A 23,435-nucleotide genomic window follows, 5' to 3' on the forward strand; every position below is an offset into this window, starting at 1 on the left:
GGAGCTCCTGTGCTCTCCAGGTCTTACTAACTCTCCCTTCTTTCACATGATGCCCTTCACTCTGCCCAAGGTTTGGTTATGAGTCTCAGCATCTGCTTTGATATACTGCTAGGTAGAGTCTTTCAGAGGCCCTCTGCAGTAGGCTCTTGTCCTGTTACTTATTTTCTCCCTCGTCCAATGCACATCCCATTTGTCTTTCTAAATGAGGATTGATCATCTCACCCCGGGTCCTCTTTCTTGTTTATCTTCTTTAGGTGTATAGATTTCATTATGTTTATCATGTCTTATAGGACTATATTACTGAGTATATACCGTATTGTCTTTCTCCTTCTGGGATACCTCACTCAGAATGATCTTTTCTAGATTCCACCATTTGCCTGGAAATTTCATGATTTCCTCGTTTTTGATTGCTAAGTAGTACTATAGTATTATGGTACAGTAATAAAAACTGTGTGGTATTGGCATAGAAACAGAAAGGAGGATCAATGGAACCAAACAGAAGACCCAGAAATAAACCCACACACCTATGAATACTTGATTTTTGACAAAGAAGCCAAAACCATTCAAAGGAAAAAAGACAGCATCTTTAAAAAATGGTGCTGGTCCAACTGGATGTCTACATGCAGAAAAATGAAAATAGATATGTATTTATCACCCTGCACAAAACTAAAGTCCAAGTGGTTCAAAGACCTCAACATAAAAGGAGAGACTCTAAAAGAAAAAGTGGGGAAAAGCCTAGAACTCACTGGCACAGAAGAAAACTTCCTGAACAGAATACCAAGGGCACAGGCTCTAAGAGCAGCAATCAATAAATGGGACCTCTTGAAACTGAAAAGCTTCTGTAATACAAAAGAAACTGTCATCAGACCAAGGAAACTTACAAAAGAAAGCAGTTTGTTGAAGTTTTGGGGAATGAGTTCATGAACACTGTAGTGAAGAACATTGCAACAGCTAGGCATGCACTGGAGAAGTAGTTGCCAGTAACATTTACTCCACAAGCAGGAAGTAGAAGGACAGATGAGATAAAGAGACAGGAAGAGGGAGGGAGGAAAAAAGGGAGGGAGGGAGGAAGAGAGAGAGAGAGAGAGAGAGAGAGAGAGAGAGAGAGAGAGAGAATACATAGATTTTTGAGACCTCCAGGTTTATTTCTAGTGACAAACCTCTTTCAATATAGGAGTACCTCCTAATCCTTCCTAAATTGCTCCACCAAGTGGAAATCTAACATTCAAATTCTACCACACAGCATAACACCGTATCTATTTTCTGTAAAATTCTGTTTTTAATTTATAAATGATAAAAAAGATTATGGCCCTGAATGATCACCCTTTGTTCATTGCTCAAAAAACATCCATCAATCTGAGTCTGATATTTGTGTAGTCAATTTTTGGTTATTCCTCAACCCATAAGACACAGTTGAAATGGTTCTTCATGAATTAAGAGGTATATTTCGCTAACATTAAAACAATATAATACCATATCCATGTCCTTCGGAACTGTCCTCGCTCCATCAATTCTTCTCTGCAACCCGAATTATGACATTAGTTTCACAAAGTAATTTTCAGGTATATAAAACTTAGAGAGAACAAGTAACAGGACAGGAACCTACTGCAGAGGGCCTCTGAAAGACTACCTAGCAGTCTATCAAAGCAGATGCTGAGACTCATAACCAAACCTTTGGCAGAGTGCAGGGAATCATATGAAAGAAGGGGGAGTTAGTATGACCTGGAGAGGACAGGAGCTCCACAAGGACCAAATATAGCTGGGCACAGGGGTCTTTCCTGAGACTGTTTCACCAACAAAGGACCATATGTGGATATAACCTAGAACCCCTTCTCAGATGTAGCCTGTGGTAGCTCAGTAACCAATTGGTTTCCATGGTAAGGGGAACAGAGACTATTTCTGACAGGAACTCAATGGCAGGCTCTTTGACCTGCCCACCCCCCAAGGGAGGAGTGGTCCTGCTAGGCCATAGAGGAGGATTTTGCAGCCAGTCCTGAAGATACCTGATAAAACAGGGTCAGATGAAAGGGGAGGAGGTTCTCCCCAATCAGTGGACTTGGAAAGGGTCAGGGAGGAGATGTGGGAGGGAAGGTGGGATTGGGAGAGAATGAGGGAGGGGGATACAGCTGGAATACAAAGTTAATAAACTGTAATTAATATTAAAAAAGAAAAAAGAATGTATAAAAGAATAAACTTAGATCATGAATGTTGTGCTACTGCTTTGCCCTTGTTTCTATATTCTAATTAAAATTCTCCATAGTGACTCTGTCAGTTTACTGTGATAAATACTGTGTTTAAAAGTAAACCTTGGAGATTATTTTTGCCAAGTGATAGTGTATATGAAACTTTTCGTTGTGACTGTTGTCTCTTAGCATTTGCCCTGACATATAGCATGTGTACACTTTTTTTTTTTTTATCTTTTGGATTATTACTGAATGGATACCCCATGTTGTAAAATTAGATGTTCATTAAATCAATATGGAGATTTGAAAAATGTTTGCATACTTAAGGACTTAGACAGTAACAAAAACACCCACCTGCTGCACACTGTATGAAATACATCGATCACGAAAAAAAGCACTTAGCTCACTTTCAGCCGTGGGTAAGTTGTTTTATAGTAGGATTTATTCTATTGGCATCAGAAACATTGTGCTATGTTACATTAACATTCATAGTAAAATACAAAAGCCACTGGAAAGGGATGTGATTTAATTAACACTTCTGACTAAGCAAAACATGAAGCCTCAACTCAGAAAGAAATCTTTAAATTTCAATATAAACCTGATGTGGCTCTTGGAGTTAAAAGTTCATTTTAGTAAACAAATGACTTCAAAACTTATTTATTTTTTCACATTTTATTTACTTATTTATTTATTTTTGGTTGTGGACTAGCCTTTAATGGCTGAGACATCTCTCTTAACCCTTATTTATTTATTTTATTTATTAAAATTTATTCAGTTTGTATCCCAGCTATAGCCCTGTCTCTCCTCCCCTCCTTTTTCTCCTCTCATGCCCCTCCCCTAGTCCGCTGGTAGGGGAGGTCTTCCTCCCCTTCCATCAGACTCTAGCCTATGAGGTTATTATCAGGACTGGCTGAATTGTCTTCCTCTGTGGCCTTGTAAGGCTGCTCCCTCTCAGAGGGAGGTGATCAAAGAGCTGGCCAATCAGTTCATGTCAGAGACAGCCCCTGTTCCCTTTACTAGGTAACCCACTTGGACACTGAGCTGCTATGGGCTACATCTGAACAGGGGTTCTAAGTTATCTCCAAGCATGATCCTTGGTTGGAGTATCGAAACTTCTTTTTATTAACTCTGTATCCCAGCCCTGTCCTGCTCCCTCGCTCCCTCATTCCCTCCCAGTCCCTCCCTCATCTCCACCGTGCCCCTTTCCAAGTCCACTGATAGCAGGGGGACCTCCTCCCCATTCATCTGATCCTGTTTTATCAGGTATCTTCAGGACTGGCTGCAAAGTCCTCCTCTGTGGCTTAACAGGACTGCTCCTCCCTTGGGGGGTTAGGGAGGCCAAAGAGCCAGTCATTGAGTTCCTGTTAGAAAACCTACTTGTCTAGCAAACTGCAGAAGTCTGCTATCCTCATAAAATATGAATTCATCTGGGCAGTGTTTTAGCTCCACTAACGATGCCTTCAGAGTGATGAAGTGCTTTGTTTACTTCGAAATTTCAGCTAATTGTTTTCATGGTTGTTTTTTTTTAAACCAAAGGAATAATGACTAATTGTAGTGATTGTATTTTTTTCAACAACATGCTTTGGTTTCCTTATTTTTTTATTTATTTGTTTGTTTATTTTTGTCTACTCCTCTGTTGGTCTGAATCTTGTCTGAGTTAGGTATGTGAGGTAAATCACTAAAACAACTGTCTACAGACATTTGTAATTCTTTAAATAAAAGACATTTCTCTCACCTAGGTCTGTCATGCAGAGAACTTCTTTGCACTCGTAATAGCCTTTTGTTTATCACTCTTTTAAAAAATTGAATTTTGGCTTGATTTTTTCCAATACAGTAGGATTATTTTGAACTCATTTGTATATAATATGTACTTTTTTCAAACACCTGTTTAATACTAAATATTTCCCAGAATGTATAATTTAAGAAACAAAGATGTGTAAGGATACAAATGATAAATATAGATGTCTTACATATGGATAACACAAACAAGAAAAGAAAATGAAGAATTCAGACCTATTTTTGATATGCCTATGGAAAATATCATTTATTTTAACTTCTGCATATATTTGGTTTGGTTTTATTTGTTTAAAGGCGGAATCAAATTGTGGACTTGTTTAAAGGTAAGGACTTTTGTTTTCAAGATCAGGAGTCTTAAGTACTTATCTGACCAATATTTAAAAGTCATTTATTGTCTTGTCTTTTTAAAAGCACCAACCAAGGACTATGGACAGACAGTATCTATGGCCCCTCCAAATATGTACCTTTTTTAGGAAAAGATGAGCACATGTAGACTAAGATTAAAATGTTAAATATAGATATAGTTGAATACATAGAGAATAAAGCTATGGATATAGATATATACATTAGTGAAATCATTGGTCAGTATACTACAATAAGAAGATATTTAATACAATTATTTATTTTATTTTTAAACAAGCTAAAGTAGTAAATATAGCATATATTATGTGTTTAAGAGAATTATAAGTTATAAATTATTGGAATAATAATATGCATATAAAAATACCAGGGATCAAAGAACAATCAAATCATTGCAGCTTTGGCTTACTATGCTGTACAAAATAAAGCAACACTTCAGGACTATTTTCTATAGTGAAGTAATGTGTTATTCACCCATCTTAGAATCACATAAACAGTGACACTGTCAAATCATTGAACTATTTTCTACCCAGGTCTCTGGTTTAAAAGAATTAGTGACTGGTCCTAGATTCCATTCAACTTGTACTTTTGATGAGAAAATTGCCATGGCAACTGGGTAGCATTTTCTAAAATCCACACACGTTTGATGAAAAGAAAAGGTCTAAAGAAAGAAGTACACGCATGCACATGTGCATACACCCAAACACACACACACACAGAGAAAGAGACAAAGATAGAGAGGGTAATATAGAGAGAAAGCAGATCTAAATTTTAAATAAATAACTTTAAAGTAACAGCAGTTGAACAATGGAACTGAAAAGACAGATGCTACTTAAGAAAATTATTCAATAGTGTTTAGATACTTCAAACCTTCATGTAGTTCACTGATAAGAAATAAGATGTGAAACAAGGCAGGAACCTACCACAGAGGGCCTCTGAAAGAATCTACCCAGCAGTTTATCGAAACAGATGGTGAGACTCATAGACAAACCTTGGGCGAAGTGCAGAGAATGTTATGGAAGAAGGGGGAAAGACCTGGAGGGAACAGGAGCTCCACAAGGAGATCAACAGAGCCAAATATTTTGGCTCCAAGGGGACCTGCAGAGACCAATTCTCCAAAAAAGAACCATGCATAGAGAGGACCTAGAATCCCCGCTCAGGTGTAGCTCATACGCAGCTCAGTCTCCAAGTGGAAATCCCTAGTAAGTGGGGCAGGGGCTGTCTGTGACATGGACTCCGTGACAGGCTCTTTGATCACCAACTCCTGGAAGGGGCAGCCTTGCCAGGCCACAGAGGAAGACCATGCAGCCAGTCCTGATGAGACCTGATAGACTAGGGTCAGATGGAAGGGGAGCAAGACCTCCTGTATCAGTGGACTAGGGGAGGGGTATAGGAAAAGAAGAGGGATGAGAATGGGGCTAGGAGGAGATGAGGGAGGAGGCTACAGCCAGGATACAAAGTGAATAAATTGTAATAAATAATAAAACAGAAAAACAAAAAGAAATAAGATGTGGATTTCAAAGAGGCATAGAAACATTTAATGCCGTTCTGCTACATTTAAAACTGACAGTGTGTGGGGGTAACCAAGTTTATTTGAATGTGACAAAGGCTGCACTAGTAGATTGCAAGAAAGACAGCTTGAAAACAATGTTAAAAAATAAAGCTGTGCCTTAACTCAGGATCCTGAAGGCCTATATTAACATAGTATATTTTTTTTTACTTTGTACTGGAGTGATAAACACCATGGCCAAAATAAATCTGTGGAGGGAAGAATTGATTCCAAGTTACAAGTGACAGTCCTTTGTAAAAAAATAGTCATAATCAGGAAACTGGAAGCTGAAACTGAATCAGAGGCCATAGTTGCTCCCATGGCTAGCTCAACCCACTTTCTTACACAGCAGAGGATCAAGTGCCCATGAAAGCATCACCCCTCATAAGCTGAGCTTTTCCACATCTATCGTTAATCAAGAAAAAGACGCACAGCCTTAAAGACAATCCCATAGAGGCATTTTTTTTTAATTGAAGTTGCTCTTCACAAATGACTTTAGCTTGCCAAGTTAGGACAAAGTTACCTGGACTTATAGCAGAATAGAAATAGATGGAAGGCAAGGGCAATGGTATAAATAGGAACAAAACGTCTAACATATCCTTCAAGACAGGAATTATAAAAGATTAAGTTTGAAAATTTAAGGTTGTACAACTAGACACTTGCTTGTGATACTTAAAGAAGCAAATCATGAGGTGCTTGTCTCTAGAGAAAACCAACCATAAAGAAAATAAAGCTTTTTACAACTGCTGATATAAATGAAAGACAAGACATCAACTGGCATATATTTTGATTCCACGTGTCATAACGGTTCAGAGAACTGGATTATCTGAACCAAATAAGTACCAGAAAATCAGATTCTGAAGTGTACTGAGTTTTGGGTCTAGTAAGGGAGCCAATGAAAAATACTCAAAAAATCATTAGAATAAAACCATGAGAACTGCAAAAATGGGTTTTTCTTAGAACAAAATGCTCATTGTAATAGCATATTTTGAAGAAATCTATAGAACAGCATATTGCTAAGTTGCCATGAGTTATGAAAAACTACATTATAATTTCAGGAAACCAAATTTTCTGTGACATCTCCAGATTGCATATCATAAGAAAAAAGAAAACAAAAAAGAAAGCTAATGACTGTTTATACTCCATCCATGCTTTTCTTGCATTTTGTTATATTGTGATTAGTTACAAGTTACAGTAGTTAAATAGTCAACAATGTTCTTGGAACACATGGAAGATTGCACAGGCCCTAACAGGGCTATAAGTGTGGTCCAATTTTGTTTTTGAATATTTTCTATTATAAATTAATTTTCTCCAGTTGAAATTCTTTAAGAAAGTGCAGCAATTAGAATTGATTCCATATTGAAGTTTATTTCAGAGAATAATATTATTTCTCTTTAATATTGAGGAAATAGAGTGATGCCATTAGGAACTTGCATATTTCAGAAAACTGCCATGAATTTACACTCTATTATCATTTAAAAAAATTCTAAAAGAGTGAGTCAAATAAATTTACACACAGTAAAATGTGTATGCACTATAATCATTTAGTTTTAATTTTCATACCTCTAATTTTGAGAATGATATTCTGTGTCACAATTATATTTTTAATTTTAAGTTGCATTTATTTTGTATGTATATGTTTGTACAAGTGTGTACGTGTGTGCTTCACAGAACACATAGAGAGGAGTAGACTCCAGAATACAACTGGGGCGGTTGCTTCTCTCCTACTGTAGGTCAGAGTAGAGAGCTCAGATTTTCTGGCTCAGCGTGTGCCTTTCTTCATGGAGCTACCTCATCAGCCTACTGCTAACGTTTTAATTAATAACATTCTTTAATAATTAATTGGGTCTCTTAGTTCCCATATATTTTGATACAGTTCACACAAACTGACTCTCAAATTTATATTAAAAATGTTTCCTTTAGCAATATTACTGGATATGTGGCACTTACAGCAGAATAACAAAATAGTTTCTGCTATTTGTGAAGCTAGGAGTAAAATGATAAGGATTATTTTCTGCAAGTTTTCCTTAATCTCTCTTTGATGGACCAGTAGTTTCTAATTTCTTAAAAACTCCCAATATCATGATTAGATTCATAATGCTATCCCACAGTATACTACATTAGTATTTAAGATAATTTATGATAATTACAGAAGAAGGGACACTTTCTGCTTGGCCCCTACACTTGTACCAGGAAGTATCTCATAGATGTTTAAATTAATCAGTATATGCTGTACCTGAGACTGTAGAAAATCATGAGGTCTATCTGTGATTAAACGGACAACTACTTTGTTTTCAGAAATGGTTAAGTATGATATAAACTATATTAGAAATTAACCTAATGTACCATGGAAAGAATGAAATGCACGTGAGGCATAGAATCAAAGTGTAAAATAAAATAGTTAATCACATTCAAGGCAGCATAAACAGCCTTGAATAGGGTTTCCATCTGTGTCTGTGTCACTTCCAGTATGTTGCAGGTAATGACACCTCTGCATGCTTCAGCTTTATACCGTCGGGTTCACTTTCCATAAAATTACTTCTCTTTGCAAAATTCGTTGAATGTTAAATTGACCAGCAGAAAACCATACATATAAAATGTGTAATATTAATTCGTGTAGTTATTCAAATCCTATGGAACTACCTGCACTGCAAAGGCATGAATTTTTGTTACTTCCAAAGCATTGTTACATTGTTGTGACTATTAAAGTGAATTCCCTGAGCTCTTTTTTTGCACCTCAAAAAAAATCTACCTATTAATTAGTCTCAACAATTTTAATTCAAATACCAGAAAATCCTATATTATTATCACATCGGAATGGTTTGGAAGACACAGTTCCATGAACAGAATATTTTAAGGCCAAGTTGTGTGTGTGTGGCTGTGCATATACATATGTATGAATGCATGATGGCCCGTTGATATCAGATGTCTTCTCACTGAACCTTACATCATCATCATCATCATCATTATTATTATTATTATTATTGTGCGGAATTCTTCTCAGAACATGGAACTCCCAGTTTTGGCTGTGTGCACTCTCTAATAACACCAGCACTCATTTCTGTCAGAAAGGATTACAAGATGTTGCATTGTGTGCAGACGTTCTGTGGGCACTGGAGACCCGAGCTCAGTTGCTCATATTTGCACAGCAGGCGCTTTACACACCAGGACACTTGTATCGTCCCTTCTTAGAAAAGTTAAAGGACACCACAAGTAGATATTCTAGTGGGCAGAGCTATGCCTACACATCTTACTCTCCAATTAAGCCTCTTACTGAGATAGTCTGCATAGTTAATAATTTTTCATTGCAAATATATTCCATAGCATTTAGAATAAGTACACTATGCTTTGAATAATAATAGTTTTACAAAAAAAATCTTAAAATTATCAATTAGAGTAAGAAGTATGCCACAATACTCAGATATCCACATACATGTTGCCATATATATGTATGCATGTATGTATGTATGTATATATGCATATATTTGCAAATTTGAAGCAAAAATAACAAGGTTCAGGAAGCAAAGGAGCAATTTAATTTTTCTTGTTTTTAGGTGTTTAGGATATGATATTACAACATTTATACAGCAATGAAAATATAATCTAAAGAAGGAAGAGCACTTTCATCCCTCTTTCCTTGAGTTTTAGTTTCCCTTTGACATTGAAACTTCATATTCTCAAGAAAATATTCAGGTGGAATTTTTTAAAACAAATTACACCTATTTGTTTCTTCTGTGACGGTAATTAAAATATTATGTAGACTTACATAGTTATTCTGTAGCTCATGTAAATAGATCATCACAACCCAAGAAGTTATTTAATGCATGTGGATAATAACTATATGGTATTGAAACTTGTCGCCATAAATATAAGACCTTGGTTTAATATCTTGGTAGTGTTACGCTTATTACCATGCCAAAGACTGTCAAATAATTACCTGTGCATTCCTAAAATTTCATTAAAAATATAAAAATATTTGAAAAGGGGCTTTATCAAACTAGGAAGTCCCAACTAATGGAGTCAACTGTTTCACATCCTTTTTTAAAACATTGAATCATAGTGTATGCTTATTATTACCTGTAGAAATATAGTAAAAAACTTATATAAATTTGGTTTGAAAACTGTGTATAGGAATGAAGAATGTGAAAAGTTGAGAAAATGATCCTATTGTGTTTCTGTTTCTAATCATGAATTGAAACCCATTTATAAAATTTCTTTTCACTAAGGCCTTTACAACTTTCTCTTTCCTTGTGTGTATATGTGTACTCTTGCCTACATGTGTGTGTACATGCTTGTGGAGGCCAGATATCTTTCTCTGTCTCCACCAAATCTTTTGGACAGTGAGCATAGAGATAATCAATTTGAAGAAATAAGCTGGCCCGATGGATCTTTCTTTCTCCATCTTGCCAGTTCTGGAATCACATTCCAGCGTCCAGGATTTTTGTTGGGACAGGTAATGAAACTCAAATATCCATCCTTGAAAGCCCTTCACCCACTGAGCCATGTACTCAACCTGGCATTTATCACTCTCTTGTCTCTGTCTTAATTTATACATTTTCCTTGAGTCTTTGCTCTCAGCGGGACGCTCCATGGGTGATGGCATCTGTGTGTAAATTGTTCTCAAATAATTTATGAACATTGGGGCAGAAAAAACAATGATACTGGGTACTTTTACCTCCTATTTGTTCAAATATTGTTCAAAAATTTATGAAATCATAGCATAATGTTAGAGCAGAATGTGATATACATTTCTTTGTGTTTATTTTATCCATCATTTTCCTGTATTTTGGGGTATATGAATGCTTGCCTTCATCTATGTATGTACACCCTGTGCATACCTGTTGAGAAAAGAAATCAGGAAGCATCAGGTTACATGGAACCAGAGGTATAAATGGTAGCAAGCTGCATGTGGGTAAAGGGATCCTATAAAGATGCTCTGCAACACAGAAAGCACTCTTAATCTCTGAGCCATTTTCCCAGCCCCTTTTGTGATTATTTTATAAACAGTAATTGAGAAGTACTCTTAATCATTTGATATTTTATATTATTTAATTCCCTAGGTTTGTAAGTATGTGACCCTTAACTGCAGATAGGTTTTTACATGACACTTATATCCATGGTTTTCGTTATGGGCATTCAGCTGATTAGTGTACTAGCACAATCTAATATAAATTTAGCACTAATAACTTTAGTCATAGCTCCCTCTTGTAGGCTTCTGTGGCTTCTATTTTTCTGTGTTCTTATTTCCATATGTCTTTGCATAAGTTTTTACTTGTTTGCTTTCCTAAATTATCATCTTTACTTTCACATTATAAACTTCCACTAATCTTGTCCCTCAGGAATGAATGTCTGCTTTGTACTCATACTTTGTACTCAATAATTAATGTATATATCACAATAGGATGTGGCTTCTTGTCACACACATACCATGTATCTAGACATATTCTACTCCCCCTTAGTTTAAATATGTAGTGTTTAGATTAAGTCTCTGGTAATTCTTTTTATGCAAACCATTCTTTTATCCTCAGTTAAATTAGGTATATTTGTCTTCTTTCAAATATTCCATCGTAAAGCAAATGAAAAGATCCTCATATATCTGATTTATGTGGTCAGTTTATGTGCAAACAAAGATGCTAACAAGAAAACCAGTTCCAAGGCATTTGCAGTATTTCAAATCAGAAGGTTTGGAGACGTTAATCTATTTCAAGCTCACAAAAAGACATAGATATTAAGAAATTTTCATATTTTGAAAACAGAAAGAAGTTTTGCTGATATATTTGAGAAAGTACAAGGTAGGCATGTCAGAAGACTGAAAATTTGAAACCGAGCAAATGCCAGTGGGAAAAAAAATGCTGGGGAGACATGTGACGTTTGATTTAGGGGTCATATTACTGTCAGAAGTCCAAAGAGAATTACTGAGCAGCAAGTTTTACGTACAAGCTTGGAATACAAAAGAGATATATAAATCTAGAGAATTACAGAGATGATATTTTAATACTGGACGACCAACAAAGATATGAAAACATGTTTAAAAAATACTAGAACCTAGGACTCAAAAAAAAAAAAAACATCAGTATGATCGAAATCACAGAAGAACTTAACAAAAGGAAATCTTCACCAACCCTATATCTAACAGAGGGTTAATATCCAGAAAATATAAAAAACTTAAGAAGCTAAACATCAACAAATCAAGTAACCCAACTTAAAAATGGGGTACAGAACTAAACAGGGAATTCTCAAAAGAAGAACATCAAATGGCAGAGAAACACTTAAAGAAATGTTCAACATCCTTTGCTATCAGTGAAATGCAAATCAAAACGACCCTGAGATTTCACCTTACACCCATCAGAATGGCTAAGATCAAAAACACAAGTGACAATAGATGCTGCAGAGGATGTGGAGAAAAGAGAACCCTCCTCCACTGCTGCTGAGAATGTAAACTTGTACAACTTTGGAAATCAATCTGGCACTTTCTCAGACAATTAGAAATAGTGCTACCTCAAGATCCAGCTATACCACTCCTAGGCATATATCCAAAAAATGCTTAAGTATACAACAAGGACATTTGCTCAACCATGTTCATAGCAGCTTTATTTATAATAGTCAGATGCTGGAAACAACCGAGATATCCCTTAACGGGAGAATGGATACAGAAATTGTGGTTCATTTACACAATAGAATACCATTCAGCAACTAAAATCAAGGAAATCATGAAATCTGAAGGCAAATGGTGGGATCTAGAAAAGAAATCTTGAGTGAGGTATCTCAGAAGCAGAAAGACACATAAGGTATATACTCACTTATAAGTGGATATTACACATATAATATAGGATAATCATACTAAAATCTGTACATGTAAGGAAGCTAATCAAGAAGGGTGACCCTGGATAAATTGTTCAATCTTCATTCAGAAAGGCACATGGGATGGACATTGGAAGTAGGAGAAAACAGGGAAGAGGACAGTTGCCTATCACAAAGGGTCTCTCAAAGACTCTACCCAGCACGGTATCAAAATATATGCAGAGACTCATAACCAAACTTTGGGGAGAGTGCAGGGAATTTTATGAAAGAAGGAGGAGATTGAAAGACTTGTAGGGAACAGGAGCTCCACAAGGGGAGCAACAGAACCAAAAAACATCTGGGCATAGGGCTCTTTTGTGATACTCAAAACAAGGACCATATATGGAGATAACCTAGAACCCCTCCACAAAAGTAACCCACGGCAGCTCAGTGTCCAAGAGGGTTCCCAAGTAATAGGAACAGGGACTGTCTCTTACATGAACTCATTTTTGATCACCTTCACCTGAAGGAGGAGCAGCCTTACCAGTCCATGGAGACCTTGATGGAGACCTGATACCTAGGGTCAGATGGAAGGGGAGCAGGACCTCACCTATCATTGGAATGGGGGAGGGACATAGGGGAAGAAGAAGGAGGGAGGATGGGATTGGGAGTGGGTGGGAGAGGGGGCTACAGCAGGGATATAATGTGAATAAACTGTAATAAATAAAAATAAGGTAAAAATTTAAAGAAGGAAAAAATTTATAATAAAAGAAAAAGTTATAGAGCACAATTTAAGGGTGGCCTTTTAAATTGATATTTACTTTAATTATTAAAAATAGGTTCTTCTCTGATGCAATAGCTACTGACCAAAGTTTCCTCTCCTGGCACTCCTCCCTGGGGTCAAAGTTTCTGTGGGTTGGCTGGGATTCCTCTCCCTCAGTCAGGAGAGTAATCTAGTTTGAGGGTGTCCTTTTCATTGTCTATGGACTCGGCTACTGGGCATCTTTGCTTGAACAAGGTAGGAGAGGGGGTATAAAGAATCAAGAGGGTGTAGATCAGACCTGGGGAGAGGACAGAAGACCTGTAGATAAAAGAGAATTTGAGAGTGGGGGTAACAAGCTGGAGACAAAATTCAAGGTAGGCTCCTGGGAGGATATGAGGCAGATTCAAGCTATATTTAATTTTTATATTATTGCAATAAAATAAGCTTACTGTTCCTAATCAAATGGCTGGAAATAACTATCTGTGGTAAATCCCAAATGCTCTGCACAAAGGAGGGTGTGGCTGTCATCCAGTGTTACCAGAAGACCTATTTGTACCAAGCAATTTAATTAAATAAATAAGCATTGATATTTCTTGAGCTGCGGAATGTGGCTTCTATTTCATATTAAGCTCATCTTATTAAAATAATAAACTACTAGCCTTCAAAATTATTTGATTCTGTGTTTGTGTTTATAGCTATAGTAGCTTATCTATATTCTATATTATTTTGAAACACTCAAGGAAGATTATGTTTGTTTGTTCCTAAACTTCAAAATTATAATGAATTTAAACATAGTTGGAACTTAACATTGGAAGCATCTATTACAAATGTTCACTTTAAAATATCTATGGGATACTTCTGTTTTCAAAAATAATTAGTAAACTTAAAGGTGATATTTGATGGTGGGTCAAGATTTGATAAATAATATTTTATTAAAATAGGGATTTCCCCAAGTATTTTAACTTTTTACCATAATATTTAGTCTCCTTTTAGTCTCTTTTTGATTAGAGTTCACTAGCTTTACACCATCAATCTATTGTCTTTGATCACTTTATAAATGTTAATTTGAACATTTGAAAGAAAACATTATCCTTCTTTTCTTCAATTCAGTAATATTATATATTAATCAAATTTATTTACACATGTGACTATGCCTTTCTTTTCTTTACTTCTTATTTATTTATTACAATTGATTCACTTTGTATCCCCACTGCAGCCTTCTCTATTATTTCCTCCCAATCCCACCCACCCTCCCTTTCTCCCCCTATGCCCTTTCCCTAGTCCAATGATTCAGGAGGACCTCCCCTCCCTTATATATGACACTAGCTTATCAGGTCTCATCAAGGCTGGCTGAAACATCTTCATCTGTGGCCTGGCAAGGCTACACTCCTCAGGTGGAGGAGATCAAAGAACCAACATCAGACTTGATATCAGAGACAGCCTCTGTACCCCTTACTAGGGAAGCACTTGGAAACTAAGAAGCCTATGAGCTTCCTCTGAACAGGGAGTCTAGGTTCTCTGTATGCAAGGTCTTTGGCTGTGGGTGAGGAAGGTGTTTTAAGGTTAGTGAACCAGAGCTGGAGAGATGGCTCAAAGGTTAAGAGCACTGGTTGCTCTTCCTGAGGTACTGAGTTCAATTCCTAGCAACTACGTGGTGACTCACAATCATCTATATGAGATCTGATGTCCTCTTCAAACCTCCAGGCATATATGCAGACAGAACAGTGGATACATAATAAGTAAATATATTAGTGAAGAGATACCAATGTCTGACCTATTACAATCTGTCATGGCATTTATGACTGAGAAATTAACAAAGTAGTGAAAGATATTTTACTATAAAAGTTTATATACATATTAAAGCTTTTAGGAGATCATTAATTTTTGAAAATATAATTCAAATGATTTTAAAAGCCATATTTAAAATTTAGTTTTACATAAGAATAACTGCCTTTGAAAGTATCAAACACATTATGTAAGTGGATTAAGATAAACAATAAATTAAAATATATTAAAAATATTTTGTTATTCAATTAAATAGTCCTTCTATTAATAGAGAAGACAATTAAAACCCTCCAAAAATCACACTTGGTAATATATGTAAATTGAAAGATAAGTTCAATGCAGCCACTTCTGATGAGAACTGATAGACTAAGATCAGAAAGAAGGAGAGGAGGACATCCTCTATCAGTGGACTTGGGGAGGGGCATGCATGCAGAAAGGGACAGGGAGGGGCTTATGGGGGGATACAAAATGAATAAACTGTAATTAATAAAAGTTAAATAAAAAATTTAAAAAATGAAAAAAAAATCACTAAATAAAACTTTGTCAATGAATGAATTTTAGCTAATGCTGAAATGTGTGAGACTGTAGGTTTACTCACCAGTACTATGGGTGAAAAAATGCATTAGCGTTAATTTTATCTTACATCTGAGACAGTCATCTACATTTGAGTGAAAATTGTCCTTATATATCACAGAATGCAAAGAGCTTATGTAATAAAACTTAAATTATGCATACAAATATGTATATATGTATGTTATTTGATAACTGTTCAAACTTTTATTTTATTATCGTTAAACATCTATATTGTTGAAATGTCAATGTAACTTAAAGAAAATTTCAAAGAATAATTTCTTCTCTACAGCATGTTAATAGAAGATTGTTTATTTCCCAAATCAATACTTATCTATCTATCTATCTATCTATCTATCTATCTATCTATCTATCTATCTATAATTATAATTAAATGTGTTTGTGCATGTGGGGGCATTGGGAGTGGGGGTTGTGTTTTATGACTCTTCAAGCCCTCCAAGCATTAAGTAACAATCTAAGGTTGCGGTAGTATATAAGAACCAGAAGAGAGGGTAGAGTGCTATGTAACTATTTTCACTTCCTCCTTCTGGAGGAAGAACAGAATTTCACAAATTACCTCAAGCCCCAAAAGTTGAATGATTCATAAGGCCTTTCCTTTCCAAGGTTGTCTACAGGAAAGATTTGCTGCAAAGTAGAAAAGACTTATTCATGTAATGCCTACAACTTGGAAAAAATTGCAGGCAGTTTTAGAGAATCATTATCCATACTAGGGTGGGTTTTCAGAGATTCAGCTACTTTTGGGCTGCCTACTATTCTGTAAGTGACCCCTCATCCATAGTCCTATAATCAAATCCTCACCTGAGTTCCAGTAAGTAATGCTGCTAAACTATACTTAAGTGATGCCATTTACTTGTTTTACTTTTGAGTAGGGCCTGTCTTTGCACAAAAGACACATATCCCCGGAAAATCTCACACAACAAAATGGATAAAGTATCAATTTACAAATTTTAGTTGTCATATAGGAAAAAACTCAAAATTTTAAACCCCAAATTCCTAGAAAGATCCTGAAACTTTTCATCTATCATACATTTGAATCTCTCTGTACTATGTATATGTGGAGAAACACACATATAAAAGCAAAGTTAAAATGTTTTCACTGTATTATAGGTTCATAATTCATCATTTTATATATATAATATTTTGATAAACTCCTTTCCCCCACATACGGAGTAGCTTAAACAAATGGAGAGCAATCACTTGTATGACAAGTGCTTAAAGAAATTATACTAATCTATCTTACTCTTATGGCGCAATGTTTATATTTTTCATTTTAGTTCCCTAAAAGTAAAGCTTTTTTGATCAATTATAATTGTTTGTAAAGTTTAACCTCAAAGATTACATGACAAAATCATTCAGAGAACGAGAGGATATTATAATAAGTTGTTTTACCTGGGACACACACACACACACATATATATATATATATATATAAATTTTTTTTCTGTAAGGATCAGGAACAGGCAATAGTTTTGAATTTTTTCATTATTTAAATTAATATAATTATACTGTAAATGTAATTATAATAAAAACTATATTCTCTCTTTAGAAATGAAGGAAATGCTCTTACTAAATAAGACAGCTGGCTAACTGTGGTTCCTGCCTGTCAACTTATAAGTCACAGCTCTCATCTGAAGGGTATAAGAGATATGTCATTCCGGAGCCATTTTGAATGACCTTTGCTCAAGAACAGACTTAGCTTACCTCAACGTCTGTGTTTCAATGTGGAAGCAGCTACACTCATGCTACACACGTCTATAGACATAGACACATAGACATAGACACATAGACACATAGACATACATGTGCACACACACACACACACACACAGTACAGTACAATGAAAGTCATAAATGAAGGCAATTTTAAATGCCCTGGTGGGTACAACAGAGAAGCAGGTAAAACAAAATGGAGAAACTCTAATAGAGGCCCAAGATATTATATGATAATACTCTTTTTAGTAAATCTTAGGCTAGTTTTATTTCCTAGAACAGTAATTTCTTGCCACACTCTGTTACTGAACTAACACCTTGTGATAATATATAGGTATAGATATAGAGAATAACTCTTAGAAGCTATTAATTTGGCAAAACACTAGCTTTCACTAATATAAGAACTAAGAGTATTATTTCAGAATTATTACAAGTGTACACGTATTGTCCTTTTTTCTGTAGTTGTAACTAAGGGTTGTGTTGTCCACCTAGAAGATGTATATTTTTCTATATTAGTGTGGGGATTTGACGTTAGAACAGTGTATAATGATGGCTGTGACACCACACTGCCACCTCTCATCAGTCCACTGCAGAGATATTTTGGGGATGGAAATCAGGAACTATGGCTCACTATCCAGGTGAAGAGATATTTACATGCTTATCTCAACATGCCTGATTAGTGTAGCATTTATTTTGGGGGTAGTTTTGGAGGCAATGCTTCTTTCTAAATCCCCCTTGGGTTAATTAATGTGGTCTAAGCAAATCTACTAATAAGTATTTTATAACGTAACTTCTATTGCTGTTTCCTACACTCGTATGTCTCTGTGGGTAAGTACATACAAACATTGCTGGTAATGGCCTCCTACCCCTGGGACCTGAAGTTACAAGTAGTTGTAAGCCAACAGTGTGGGTGCTGTGTATCAAACTCAGGTCATCTGGAAGGGCAGAAAGTGTTCTTAGCCACTGAAATATTTCTTCAGCCCAAAACAAAAACATTTTTACTGTGTTCTTGTTATAAAACTAATACTACAATGTTTTTAGAGGACAATATCATGTTTTTGGGCATTTATCATTGTTTAAATTATAAGTTTACATTTAAATACACAGAATATTTAAAGTATTATTTTATTTTTAATTAATCTATTTTTATAATCATTTTTATTTTTTATATTAATCACAGGTTATTCACTTTGTATCCCTGCCATAGCCCCCTCCCTCATCTCTTCCCAATCCCACCCTCCCTCCCTCTTCTCCTCCCATGACACTTCCCCAGGACAATGATAGAAAAGGACCTCCTTCTCTTCTCTCTGACCCTAGCCTATCAGTTCTCATCAGGAGTGGATGCATTGTCTTCCTCTGTGGCCTGGTAAGGCTGCCCCACCCCACATCAATGGGAGGTGATTAAAGAGCTAGCCACTGAGTTCATGTCAGAGACAGTCCCTGTTCCCCTTACTAGGACACCAACTTGGACATTTTGCTGCCATGGGCTACATCTGTAAGGAGGGTCTAGGTTATTTCTATGACTTGTCCTTGGCTGGAGTATCAGTCCAGAAAAGACCCCTCTGCCTAGATTTTTAGTTCTGTTTTCTTTGTGAAGCTCCTGGCCCCTCCAGGTCTTTCATCTTTCATCTCCCCCTTCTTTCATAAGATTCCCTGTACTCTGCCCAAAGTTTGGTTATGAGTCTCTACTTTGATACCCTGCTGGGTAGAGTCTTTCAGAGGCCCTCTGTGTTAGGCTTTCCTGTTCCCTGTTTTCTACCTCTTTTGATGTCCATCTGCTTTGCCTTCCTGAATGAAGATTGAACATCTTACCTAGAGTCCTTTCTTGATTAGCTTTAGATGTACAGATTTGAGTATGATTACCCTATATTATATGTCTAATATTCACTTATTAGTGAGTACATACCATGTGTGTCCTTCTGCATCTGAGATACATCACTCAGGATGATCTTTTCTAGTTCCCACAATTTGCCTGCAAATTTCATGATTTCCTTGTTTTTTAATTTCTTAGTATTCCATTTTTTATCCATTCCTCAGTTGAGGTACATCTGGGGTGTTTCCAGATTCTGGCTATTATAAATAAATCTGCTACAAACATGGTTGAACAAATGTCCTTGTTGTGTACTTGAGCATATTTTGAATACATGCCTACTAGTGGTATAGCTGGATCTTGAGGTAGCACTATTCCTTATTTTCTGAGAAAGTGCCAGATTGATTTGCAAAGTGGTTGTACAAGTTTCCAGTCCTACCAGCAGTGAAGAAGGCTTACTCTTTCTCCACAACCTCTCCAGCCTGGGTTGTCACTTGAGTTTTTGATATTACCCGTTCTGAAGTTGTAAGGTGAAATCTTAGGATTGTTTTCAATTGCATTTTCCTGATGACTAAGGACTTGAATATTTAAGTGTTTCTCTGCCATTGGATGTTCCTCTATTGAGAATTCTCTGTTTAGCTCTGTACACCATTTTTTAATTGGGTTACTTGATTTATTGCTGTTTAACTTCCTGAGTTCTGTATATATATTCTGGATATAAGCCCTCTGTCAGATATAGGGTTGGTGAAGATCATTTCCCAGTCTGTAGGCTGTCATTTTGTTCTGATGATGGTGTCCTTTGCTTTGCAGAAGCTTTTCAGTTTCATGAGGTCCCATTTATTGATTGTTGCTCTTAGAGCCTGTGCTGTTGGTGTTCTCTTCAGGAAGTTGTCTCCTATGCCAATGAGTTCTAGGCTCCTCCTCACTTTTTATCTAAAATCTGTTAAAAGTAAAGTAGTATTTTACATTACTTATTTTGTTTAATTTTCATTTACTCTAAGGAATAAACTAAACTATGTGCAATAATTTTATTTGTACTTTTTAGTGTTCAGACTTTGAATATCATTTTTAAAGCACAAACCATACAGGTGCATGATTACACTACTGAGCTATACATTCAGCTCAGGTATACACATATGTGTATGTGAGCATATTAGGAGACTATTGGAAAAAATCATAGATGTAGAATAATAATCCTGTGAATCTTTAGATCAATCAAATTATGCAGAGACAATATTGACAGAGATCCTAATACAAATAAGATAATAGAGACTAAAATTTATAAATTATATTCTCTTTACAAGTAAGCAACCTGTAATGATGTAAATAGACTCCTGTTAATTGGCTGCCTTCTAACCCTGCTTCCTGTTGTAGACAGAATTTCTGTTAATTTTCACAGAATTGAATACCATCTTCTCCATGTGACAGCACTTCAGGCTCCAGCCTTAGAAAATGCTCATGCCTTGGTGATGTATCTCTTACAGGTGAAAATCTATGAGTCCTCCCGTCTGCATTAGGTGAGCAAAGAGCCACAAGCCAACCAGAAAGTACTTCATCCTCAACACTGAACACAGTCAGGTTACTAATGGAAAGTCAACCTGTAAAATTATAAAATACAAATATCTGTAATCATAAGCCATTAAGTCTGTACTGTTTTTATTATATTACATTAAGGTAATAGTGACAATTAACTTCTATTGTAACCTTAAAAGGCGTTAGAGTCAGAAAATAAACTTCTAGGTATGACTATGAGAAAATTTCTAGATTGGATTACATAAGATTGGCTGAACCACCCTATACTATCCTGTGTGCGAGGGTCCTACTAGAAGGAAGTGAGCTGAGCACCAGCATCCATCTCTCTTCTTCCTTACGTCACACACAGTGACTACTTCTCTCACACTTCTGCCACAACAACTTCCTTGACATCATGGACTGTACCCTCTAATGTGAATAAATTTAAATTTGTATCAACAATTTTAATTGCATAGGGCACTACTGCTAATCTAATTTTATGAGGATTAATTATAGATTATTATTTATTTAGTCATAATTTTGTGAATACTTATAAAATAAATTCTTCAAACCAAGTGAACATGAGTAAAGATAAGATTTCTTCATAGGAACACATACAAACATATACAAACCCTGAGATAATCATAAATAGCTTAGGATGTACATCAATTAATAAAATTAAATCATTACTTTCAAGAATACGAACATTTTGTAGTGGTATTTTGTTGGAAAACATCTCTATCCATTGCGAAAAAGTGCATAGCTATGACTGATTCTAAGCTTACACAGCATATATCTTATGGCTTACAAAATTTATAATCTCTTTTTTTCCTAAGGCAATTTGCAGAGTCCTGCTCTATAATACAGCAAATCTTGGCCAAATCATTTACTTGAGAACTCCCAAGTGGCTTACTATTTCTTCATTTATTTTATTTTTTAAACTGATTCTGTGGCGACTCTCTGGTCTGGGATTCATAATTTGAGGTTGGAGAGGCAGTGACTAGGGCTTTGGAATTACCTAAATGAAAATCAGCAGGCCTGTGGACCTGACTCAGTCTCATTAAAGCTGAGTAATGCTAGGTCTACTGAGTAGGCAGGCACTAGTAAAGTCCTAGGAGGGTTATTTGTAGTTTCCCAGGGAACGCAGTTCATGAGAACTGAGAGAAGAAAGATCAATAACGCTGTTCTAAAATGTTTGGAAATACAAAGGGTAAAAATATACATAAAGCCATCTTCATCCAGAGAACAGAATGGAAACTAAAACATTGTTTTCTTGTCCTTTCAAGAGAAGTTTGAAAATTATAATTCCATTAATGTATATTGATAAAGCTACTCTCAACATTTTGTTTTCTTAAAGTGCTGCCAATTCTTATAAGCTCTTGTGAACTCATAATCTCTATTCATGTTAAATGCTCACTGAAGTTTAGGTTTTGCCCTGTCCCATATAGCTTTTGTATCCATATTTTTGGTAGAAAAAGAAGCCCATATCTGAGATAGCATCCATTTGAAAAACGATAAAAACAATGCTTTCTTCTTATAGTATCAACTCTGAAAATAGCAGAAACACTTATCTGGGCAATCTTAGTTTAACAGTATAGACAATGAAGTCACCCCTTTATCAAGGGACAATTATAAGCCTGCTTTATTGTTATCTTAAGGGATTAGTGTAGAGACTGAAGTATTTTAAAAAGCCATGCCTTGAGAAAATGTATCAATAAATTAGATTGGATTGTTAGTAGAGTACTCTGAATACATTTTTGAACATTTGTAGACTTGGTTTAAAATTAATCATGTCCTCGAGACAGGAGGGACTACTAAGCAATAAGCAAGCAATCTAAGTTGTACTATGATCACACTGAAATGCTATGTGTAGAAGATAGCATGTACATAAACTATGGAATGCATGTGCAGCACAACGTCATCACCGTGAACACACCTAGCACCACAGCTGTGGATGCCAGCATCGGTTCTGCAGAAGAAGAAGCCATTCAATAGTCAGGCACGGAGGGAGAAGGAGGACCTGAGCATACACCAGTACGCAAGCCTGAATTGTTTGCTACTGATTAATTCAAGTAGAGAAGGATTTGTTCATTTTTATGCTGCTGGTGAACGACTCCAATGGGTATTTAATTTTTTTTTTAATTTTTTAACTAAATTTAAATTTCTTTATATGAATAAAATTTTATTCTCTAGGCATCCCAGCTGTGGGTATTTTAAATGCAATGGTCTCACAGAAAGCCTTACTTAAAATAAGTTAACGTACAAAAAGGATGAAAATCAATCATGGAAAGGAACTGATAGGGAGAAGAGAGAATTTTTAGTATTGGGAGAGAGATAAGAAAGAATAAGGAAAGGATATTCAGATTATAATACATATGAAATTTTCAAAGAAAAAAACAATTTTAACAAGTTAATATTTAAATTGTACTTATTAAGTAGGAAATAATTATTGCCTTTTATTTTAACTTACCAATTTTATTTGAATTTTGATAAAAGCATAGAAAGTACCAAAGACAGACTTTAAATTACATGGATATATAATGGTATATTTTCAGTATTTAATTTATTTATTCATTTATTCATTTTTCTATTTCAT

The 23,435-nt window shown here is 35.7% G+C and overlaps 1 long non-coding RNA gene across 1 annotated transcript in view; it reads left to right on the plus strand.

Annotated features, from left to right (window-relative positions):
* Positions 1-13,603: 13,603 nt before the first annotated feature.
* The window catches only part of LOC132657060 (uncharacterized), a 60,294-nt gene continuing 50,462 nt past the window's right edge, over positions 13,604-23,435 (plus strand). The window contains exon 1 of the long non-coding RNA XR_009594902.1: positions 13,604-13,687. This is a non-coding gene — a long non-coding RNA (uncharacterized LOC132657060). The remainder of the gene's footprint in view (positions 13,688-23,435) is intronic.

Source organism: Meriones unguiculatus, chromosome 10 (genome assembly GCF_030254825.1).
Source record: "Meriones unguiculatus strain TT.TT164.6M chromosome 10, Bangor_MerUng_6.1, whole genome shotgun sequence".
Classification (NCBI taxonomy): domain Eukaryota; kingdom Metazoa; phylum Chordata; class Mammalia; order Rodentia; family Muridae; genus Meriones; species Meriones unguiculatus.